Genomic DNA, 9,859 nt, shown 5'->3' on the forward strand with positions numbered 1-9,859 from the left:
AAATCAAGACAAACCTGGTGTTTTATCCTCCTGTTAAATCCCGTTGAAGGCTTTCTCCCTCGTCTCAAAGTGCGATCTGGGACTACCTCTGTCCGTTCTCCTACTCTTCACTAGCAAAAGACAAGGTAACTTTAGTGATGTTAACCATGCCTTTGGCTTGTCGAAGGCAACACCAAATATCCAAGACATGGAAACTTGAGCAGTTCGACGTCATTTCTGTTTCGTCTTGTCGGTCCTAGATAAATAATAAATATATATTTACCACAAATTTACTCGCATAATCGTTTATATGTTATATCCAATAAGACTCAACTACAGAAAAAGCTTTCCTGCAACAAGCGGCTTTAACAACATGCAACCCGCTATACACCACAGATTACAAAAAGAAAGTATTAAGATTACCTCAAATCTGAAAATCCACCGTGCCGAAGCTGCCAGGGGGCTAATTCAGAGCTAGACGAGAAGCTAACCAGAAGCTATCCGATAGCTAAGGCCAAGAAAGCTAATCTGTAGCTGCCCAGGACATTATCCGGATCTGCTGAGCTAGCGTTGGTGTCTATCAACTTGCCACGTTTCTGGAGTCATCAGCTATTCCTTTAACTACATCAAATAGATAAAATCAATAACCGGCACTCTTTGTGCAACGCGACTCGGGACCGAGCAGCACTTCCGGGACTTTTTTTGTATTTCTCTCAGATCCCCGGACACCCAGCTCACGTCCTGACCAACACTAAAACAAGCAAAACACACAAGAACTATGGTCAGAACGTGACAAGTTCCACAATAAATCGTTGTTTTGTTTTAGAATGTCCATTTCTTCTGTCGAATTTGCAACTTTGGCTAGCATTGTGGAGGGCACATGTCCATCAACTCTTGGCGCATGGAACGAAAAATTCCAAAAGTCACAATAAACGTCGAATAAACTGGTCAAACTCAGTTGAAAATCCATCTTTATGATGTTTTTCTCATATGTATCCAATAAATTCCAAGACGGAGCATTTCGTCGTGTATACCTAACGCATTTCAGAAGACAATGTGGGGTTCCCTGGTGCGCGGCTAAATAATGCCAATAGGGCGGACCTGTCACTCCAAAAGCTCTCATTTGGTCTCACATCAAGTTAGACACCCCATTCAACATTCTACTGCCTGTTGACATCTAGTGGAAGGCGTATGAAGTGCATACAGATCCATAAATATAAGGATATTGAATAGGCAAGGTCTGACACAGAGCCCCATTTTCAGAATTTTCACTTCCTGTTTGGAAGTTTGCTGCCAAATGAGTTCTGTTTTACTCACAGATATAATTCAAACAGTTTTAGAAACTTCAGAGTGTTTTCTATCCAATAGTAATAATAATATGCATATCGTATGATCTAGAACAGAGTACGAGGCCGTTTAATTTGGGCACGATTTTTTCCCAAAGTGAAAACAGCGCCCCCTATTCACTAAGAGGTTAACTTCTTGAGTGTAGGGGGCAGGATTTATAGCTTATTATTAACAAGGTTACTTTGTGAGAACTCACTGTTCACCTGTGTACACGTTAAAACCTGTGTACACGCTAGTGGGACACCTCGACAACATCCGGTGAAATTYCAGAGCGTGAAATTCAAATTACAGAAATATAAATATTTAACTTTCATGAAGATACAAGTGTCATACATCAAAATAAAGATTAACTTCTTGTTAATGCAGCCGCTGTGTTAGATTTCAAAAAGGCTTTACGGCAAAAGTATACCATGCGATTATCTGAGGACAGCGCCCCGCATACAAAAGCATACAATCATTTCCCAGCCAAGAAGAGGAGTCCCTAAAGTCAGAATTAGCGATAAAATTTATCACTTACCTTTGATGATCTTCATATGGTTGCACTCACAAGACTCCATGTTACACAATAAATGTTTGTTTTGTTCGATAAAGTCCTTCTTTATATCCCCCCAAAAAATTCAATACAAAGGAAAAAGAAGAGGTCTCGCTCCCAGTCACGCGCGAAAAAAGCTCTAGTTCATTCGACCCGACCACTCATGAAATGCTGTCATTCTTCTTCATTTCTCAGAATACAATCCTGAAACAATTAATCTAAGACTGTTGACATCTAGTGGAAACCATAGGAACTGCAATCTGGGTCCTATCCACGTATATGGTCGATAGACTTTCAATGGAAAAACACTCACATCAAAGAATCCCACTTCCTGGATGGATTTTCCTCAGGTTTTTGCCTGCCATATACAGTGTTCTATTATAAACAGTTATTTGAACAGTTTTGGAAACTTTAGAGTGTTTTCAATCCAATACTACCATGCATAGGCATATCCTAGCTTCAGGCCTGAGTAACAGGCAGTTTACTTTGGCACACGTTTCATCCAAACTTTTCAATAACTGCCCTCATTCCTTAGAGGTTAGGTAACTGATTGTGATGCCTGGTGCATAGCCATCAAACGTTAAGCATTTTCTTGTCATGGTTAACCATTTTGTTTTCAGAAAAAGGTATACAACCGAAACAAAACACATGTCCCGTGTCCTATTTTTCAAGATGTGGCAGATTTAAACAGCCAGAATACATTTTTATATTAAGAATTACACTTTTTTTTGACGACTTGTTGTTTTCTTAATGGCTGCTGGGTAATTTGATAGTTATCGAAATATTCGTTTGTAGGCATTGAATTGAGTGAATGCTGCGCAGGTTCACTGAGTTGCAAACCAAATGGATAGGTGTAGCTAATTGATTGTAGATCTGACTCAGTTGCGACCTCAGATTATGAGCCTAGCAGAATGAGCTATGTAGTCCCACAGAAGCTCAGGGAGGAGCAAGAGAGCTCCCATAATGTTTTTTGCCCTAAAAACCTAACAATCAATCAAATGTATTTATAAAGCCCTTTTTACATCAGCAGATGTCACAAAGTGCTATACAGAAACTCTAACCCTATGTATAACCTATTTTAGCCTTAACCCTAATTCTAGGGCCCTTTTATGATATGTATTATTGCAAGGCAGAGCACTTGATAAACAAGCCAAATTTGTTATATTTTTCAAATGTGTTTTGAACTGGGTGACCTGGAAACCTCTWTGTGAAAGTCCAGCAATCACCACGCTGCACCTTGGTCCTCTTTATTCGACGGCCGTGACAAAAACATTATTTTAAACTGCTCCAAAGCAATTGCATGTGGATCAGGAACCTTTGACTCGCTGCATTATTCGATAGTATTTTATTAATAACAATGGAGTTTGTTACAGAGTTGAGACTCTGAAGTTTATTATTCAATTTGKTTTTTGCTTAATGGTCAGGGACAGTATGAGTGTAGCCAGATACTTTTCACTCTCTATCCTTGTTTCATTTTATGGTCACCGGATTCATCATCATCCTCGAGATGAGGGACAGACAAACGAACTGCTAGATAGCCAAGTTTGTCGGTACAGCTAGGTAAGCTAGCTAGCTACTCTACCAGCAGCAGCAACCTAAGTTAACCTATCCTCCCTCTCTCGTTGATGGATGCTGGCTACCTCTGTCCTGTTCTCCTGGCTTCACTAGATGGACAGTAACTTTAGTATTTAAACCCTCTGTGTCCATGGACCAATCTTTTGAATATTATTTTCGGGGTCCCTCAGGCTACAACCCTAAGTATGACCTATTTTAGCCTTAACCCCTAACCCCTAACCCTTAACCCTAATTCCAGAGTAGGGTAGCCTTTTAGAAACTATTTTAGTATTAATATTATGTTAGTAAATACCATTATAGTACTAAATAGCATTTTGATTATTTTTTTTATCAAAACCTGTCTAAGCATTGTGCTGTTCTTATTTTGTTATTAGTTATTTTATGATATTTCTTATTGCAAGGCAGAACACTTGATTACCAATCCACATTCATTTTATTTTTCAAATGTGGTATGAACTGGGTGACCTAGTAACCTCTATGGAAAAGTACAGCAATTGGCGTGGGATAGATGGGGCAGGTTTGAGACTGATCTAAGAAATTAACAAGAAATAAACAGTTTATTTCTCAGCTGCCTCACCAATGTCTGTACGTGAATTAATAACTTTTAATTGCTAAATATTTCCAATAGATGGCAGCATAAGACCACGAAGCATCAGTTATAGGCTACAAGCAGCAATATGATTGACATAAAATAGCATGAAACCACAGACTATGTGTCCCATGATTTCTAAAATGGTCTCTCATTACTTTAGTTAGCTATATATCTTGTATTAGGGCTGTGTTGCTTTTAGGAGAGCAAAAAAATTGTGAATATAGCAGGTGTTGAACCCCGGGTAAATTATCACTAGTCAGAACCTCAACCTTAGTATACATGCATTATAAAAAANCAGTTATAGGCTACAAGCAGCAATATGATTGACATAAAATAGCATGAAACCACAGACTATGTGTCCCATGATTTCTAAAATGGTCTCTCATTACTTTAGTTAGCTATATATCTTGTATTAGGGCTGTGTTGCTTTTAGGAGAGCAAAAAAATTGTGAATATAGCAGGTGTTGAACCCCGGGTAAATTATCACTAGTCAGAACCTCAACCTTAGTATACATGCATTATAAAAAATAATCTTAATATCTGATATTYCGAGTAAACAACCTCGGAATATAAAAGACAAGAGTGCGTCTTCCAGTCCTCCAATAAATTACATCATGCAACCCTCCTGGTTAGTAAATTTACCTCAACATGCCCCTCGAGAAGGCAGAATGACAACACAAGCTTTTTAGTGGGGATGAGTTGACTACTTGCTCGAGAAGGTAGAGCAGCTTGATGCTGGTTGATGAATTTTACAATGAATGTACTATGAAAATACGTTTTTCTCAACCAGAGTTGACTGAATTAATGTTCAGGCTTATTGGTAATCGTTATATTAATGAAGTATAATTTCAAAACATGAGCATAAAAACAGGTAATAATAAACATGGATGATCATTATATTACTTCACAGTAATCTGTAAAATGCTTTTTCAGTCCTTCCTCTTGCGTTAGCACTGTAGAAAGGGACAGAACGAAGCACACAGGAGTTTTCCTATGAGGGGGAGTGGTGGTGTATCCTGGGAGAAAACTAAACTAATCTTCTGAAATGTCATTTGTGGTCTTATGCTGCCATCTATTGGAATTATGTAGCAACTGCAGTAGTACTGAATAATGTGTAATTCCTTACTAAAGTAGTAATTACTCAGAATTGCAAAATATAAAATGTTCTAGTTCATTTTACCACTTACAACCATAAAATAATCATTGATAGCATAACAAACAATGAAACTGACATCAACCAAAAACACCATACATTTAGTTCATTATTTAAAAAAATGAACTATGTATTTAGATGGGTGACATTATCTGCCAAAGTAACAGCCCTGTAGACAAAGAAGAGCTCTACAGTAGGTACATAAAACATTCAAAGGACATTTTCTCAAAAGTGAGGTTTCAAGTAAATCAACGTTCAAAGCAGAATAACTTTCCCATTGTTCCTCAACTGTGGTGTATGATATACACCACTGTACCCTCTCCGTACCCTCTCCGCCGAGCTGGTCACAGGTGCACCTCAACCACGTTCAAGATACTAAACGATATCATAACCGCCATCGATAAAAGAAAATACTGTGCAGCCGTCTTCATCGACCTGGCCAAGGCTTTTGTCTCTGTCAATCACCGTATTCTTATTGGCAGACTCAACAGCCTTGGTTTCTCAATTGACTGCCTCGCCTGGTTCACCAACTACTTCTCAGATAGAGTTCAGTGCGTCAAATCGAAGGGCCTGTTGTCTGGACCTCTGGCAGTCTCTATGGGGGTACCACAGGGTTCAATTCTCGGGCCGAGTCTTTTCTCTGTACATATCAACGATGTCACTCTTGCTGCGGGTGATTCCCTGATCCACCTATACGCAGACGACACCATTCTCTATGCATCTGGCCCTTCTNACTCAACAGCCTTGGTTTCTCAATTGACTGCCTCGCCTGGTTCACCAACTACTTCTCAGATAGAGTTCAGTGCGTCAAATCGAAGGGCCTGTTGTCTGGACCTCTGGCAGTCTCTATGGGGGTACCACAGGGTTCAATTCTCGGGCCGAGTCTTTTCTCTGTACATATCAACGATGTCACTCTTGCTGCGGGTGATTCCCTGATCCACCTATACGCAGACGACACCATTCTGTATGCATCTGGCCCTTCTCTGGACACTGTGTTAACTAACCTCCAAACGAGCTTCAATGCCATACAACATTCCTTCCGTGGCCTCCAACTGCTCTTAAACGCTAGTAAAACTAAATGCATGGTTTTCAACTGWTCGCTGCCCGCACCCGCCCGCCTAGCATCACTACTTTGGACGGTTCTGACTTAGAATATGTGGACAAATACAAATACCTAGGTGTCTGGCTAGACTGTAAACTCTCCTTCCAGACTCATATTAAGCATCTCCAATCCAATATTAAATCTAGAATCAGCTTCCTATTTCGCAAACAAAGCCTCCTTCACTCACGCTGCCAAACATACCCTCGTAAAACTGACTATCCAACCGATCCTCGACTTCAGCGATGTCATTTACAAAATAGCCTCGAACACTCTACTCAGTACACTGGATGCAGTCTATCACAGTGCCATCCGTTTTGTCACCAAAGCCCCATATACCACCCCCCACAGCGACCTGTATGCTCTCGTCGGCTGGCCCTTGCTACATATTCGTCGCTAGACCCACTGGCCCCAGGTCATCTATAAGCCTTTGCTAGATAAAGCTCCGTCTTATCTCAGTTCACTGGTCACGATAACAACACCCACCCGTAGCACGCGATCCAGCAGGTATATCTCACTGGTCATCTCCAAAGCCAACACCTCCTTTGGCCACCTTTCCTTCCAGTTCTCTGCTGCCAATGCCTGGAACGAATTACAAAAATCGCTGAAGTTGGAGACTTATATCTCCCTCACTAACTTTAATATCAGCTATCTGAGCATCTTACCGATCGCTTCAGCTGTACACAGCCCATCTGTAAATCACTCCAGTTTTAATTTGCTAAATTGTAATTACTTCGCTACCATGGCCTATTTATTGCCTTACCTCCTCATGCCATTTGCACACACTGTATATAGACTTTTCTATTGTATTATTGACTGTACGTCTGTTTACTCCATGTGTAACTCTGTGTTGTTGTTTGTGTTGCACTGCTTTGCTTTATCTTGGCCAGGTCGCAGTTGTAAATGAGAACTTGTTCTCAACTGTCCTACCTGGTAAAATAAAGGTGATATAAAAAAATAAAATACAATTTTCTAGTCTCTAATTTTATCCAATGTAAAAAACACAATTTAAAWTTTTTCTCCATGAGACCGAATCGAGCCGTTCGGTCACATTTGAGAGTGAGGTAGATATAAAGCATTTTGCAAAAAAAAACATTTGTATCTCTGAAATGAAACCATCAAGTGATATATTTTAAACAAATACATGTCTGTTATTGAACAACCCCATGCCATGATTAGATAGTGAAAAAACACACCAATCTCATTTATAATTTCTTTAAACAATAAAATTTCATTTATCAACATTTCTGAAAAGTGATGTATAGCTTTTTGGAATGAAATTCTTCTTATGTTTCCCCATCTGAGCTCAGAGTAGATGAGAGATGTAATGTTTGTCTCTGTTGTGTTGAAGDCCAATCAAGCAGGAGAGACCAGCCTCCCCTGTACCCAGCTGTGTGTCCATGAAGAGTACGATGCTATGAAATCGTCCATAATGTTTAAGGAGGGAAACTTTTCTAAAGAAAAAGGTAAGAAGAACTCATGGGTCATGGTCAGTGAGTTAAACAACACTGTCTCTAGTCATTCTCCTCTCCCATTTTCCCATTTTTTTTGTTGTTTTCATAATCTTAGGCTAATCCTTTGTCCAATTTTCATAGTCCTAAAACAATATAAACAACACACATTCCCTCTGTGTGTGTGTGTGTGTGTGTGTGTTCGTGCTGGTGTGGTGTACTCCCTGGATGAGGAGATGTAATCTTATCCTGATTGTCTAGTCACTTTTACTACCTACATGTACATATTACTCAATTACCTCAACTACCTGGTACCCTGCACATTGACTCAGTACTGGTACTCCTTATAGTCTCATTATTACCTCAACTACCTGGTACCCCTGCACATTGACTCATACTGGTACTCCTTATAGTCTCATTATTACCTCAACTACCTGGTACCCCTCACATTGACTCAGTACTGTACTCCTTATAGCTCATTATTACCTCAACACCTGGTACCCTGCACATTGACTCAGTACTGGTACTCCTTATAGTCTCATTTATACCTCAACTACCTGGTACCCCTGCACATTGACTCAGTACTGGTACTCCTATAGTCTCATTATTACCTCAACTACCTGGTACCCTGCACATTGACTCAGTACTGGTACTCCTTATAGCTCATTATTACCTCAACTACCTGGTACCCCTGCACATTGACTCAGTACTGGTACTCCTTATAGCCTCATTATTACCTCAACTACCTGGTACCCCTGCACATTGACTCAGTACTGGTACTCCTTATAGTCTCATTATTACCTCAACTACCTGGTACCCCTGCACATTGACACAGTACTGGTACTCCTTATAGTCTCATTATTACCTCAACTACCTGGTACCCCTACACATTGACTCAGTACTGGTACTCCTTATAGTCTCATTATTGTTATTTTATTGTGTTAATATTTCTTTCTTTTTTTGTGCAAATGTGTCTTTCTTTTTAACTGCGTTGTTGGGAAAGGGCTCGTAAGTAATATTTTACGGTAAAGTAAATGCGCATATGATAAATAGATTTGATTTGAATCTCATTGGCAGAAACACGTCATTGGGTCTAACGGTCGTCTCGTGCTGAACAGATCATGTTCAGATGTTGAAGCACGATGGCTAGGAAAAACTCCCTAGAAAGGCAGGAACCTAGGAAGAAACTGTTAGAGGAATTTCGATTCCTGTTTATTAACCAATTCAATTAAAACACTCTGCCCATAAATAAGAATTTGTAAGATAATTATTTGCATAAAATGGACAGATACCAGTCTTAAAATCAATCAATCAATAGCGTTTATTCTCGAGAGTACTGAATCATAGTACAATTTACATCAGGTTATATAATAAAGATGATGTCATAGGTTATAATGTCCATCCTCCTCTAGAATACAATGGCAATACAGTTCACAGCCTCATTACTGTCTGCCACCTGTTAAACTATCTGCAACCAACCCAAGGTCTTTCCCCTCCCTGGGTAGAGACAGAATGTCCTGTAAGGAACACAGCATTCCAGCCTGTCTGAAGATAACTCCATTCTTTCTAATAAGGAACATATTACACTCAGAATTATGATTATAATAAGTTTCATTCATACAGTAACATCTAAGTCAAATGTATACATATTTTAGTCATTAAACACAAAAATGCCATAACAGAAACCTAGAGAGGAACCAGGCTCTGAGGAGTGGCCAGTCCTCTTCTGTCTGTGCCGGGGGGAGATTATAACAGTACATTGCCAAGATGTTCAAATGTTCATAGATGACCATTTGGGTCAAATAATTATCACAGAGGTTATAGAGGGTCAGCACCTAAGGAGTCAGATGGCTTTTCATAGTCAAGCACTCAGAGGTCGAGATAGCAGATGAGGGAGAGAGGGAGAGGGAGAGACAGAAGGAGAGAGGGAGAGAGAGGGTTGAAACAGCAGGTTCGGGACAAGGTAGCAGGTCCGGTGAACAGGTCAGGGTTCCATAGCCGCAGGCAGACCAGTAGAAACTGGATCAGCAGCACTACAAGGTATCACTTCTGGTGAACAGGTCAGAGTTCATATCCTCAGTCAGACCAGTAGAAACTGGATCAGCAGCACTACAAGGTATCAGGTCTGGTG

At 40.0% G+C, this 9,859-nt stretch overlaps 1 long non-coding RNA gene across 1 annotated transcript in view; it reads left to right on the plus strand.

Moving 5' to 3' along the window:
• Nucleotides 1–7,736, plus strand: part of LOC139025825 (uncharacterized) — a 22,111-nt gene extending 14,375 nt beyond the window's left edge. Inside the window, exon 3 of the long non-coding RNA XR_011477465.1 lies at nucleotides 7,629–7,736. This is a non-coding gene — a long non-coding RNA (uncharacterized lncRNA). The remainder of the gene's footprint in view (nucleotides 1–7,628) is intronic.
• Nucleotides 7,737–9,859: the final 2,123 nt, after the last annotated feature.

The sequence above is a fragment of the Salvelinus sp. IW2-2015 genome, unplaced genomic scaffold (assembly GCF_002910315.2).
Source record: "Salvelinus sp. IW2-2015 unplaced genomic scaffold, ASM291031v2 Un_scaffold3346, whole genome shotgun sequence".
Classification (NCBI taxonomy): Eukaryota; Metazoa; Chordata; class Actinopteri; order Salmoniformes; family Salmonidae; genus Salvelinus; species Salvelinus sp. IW2-2015.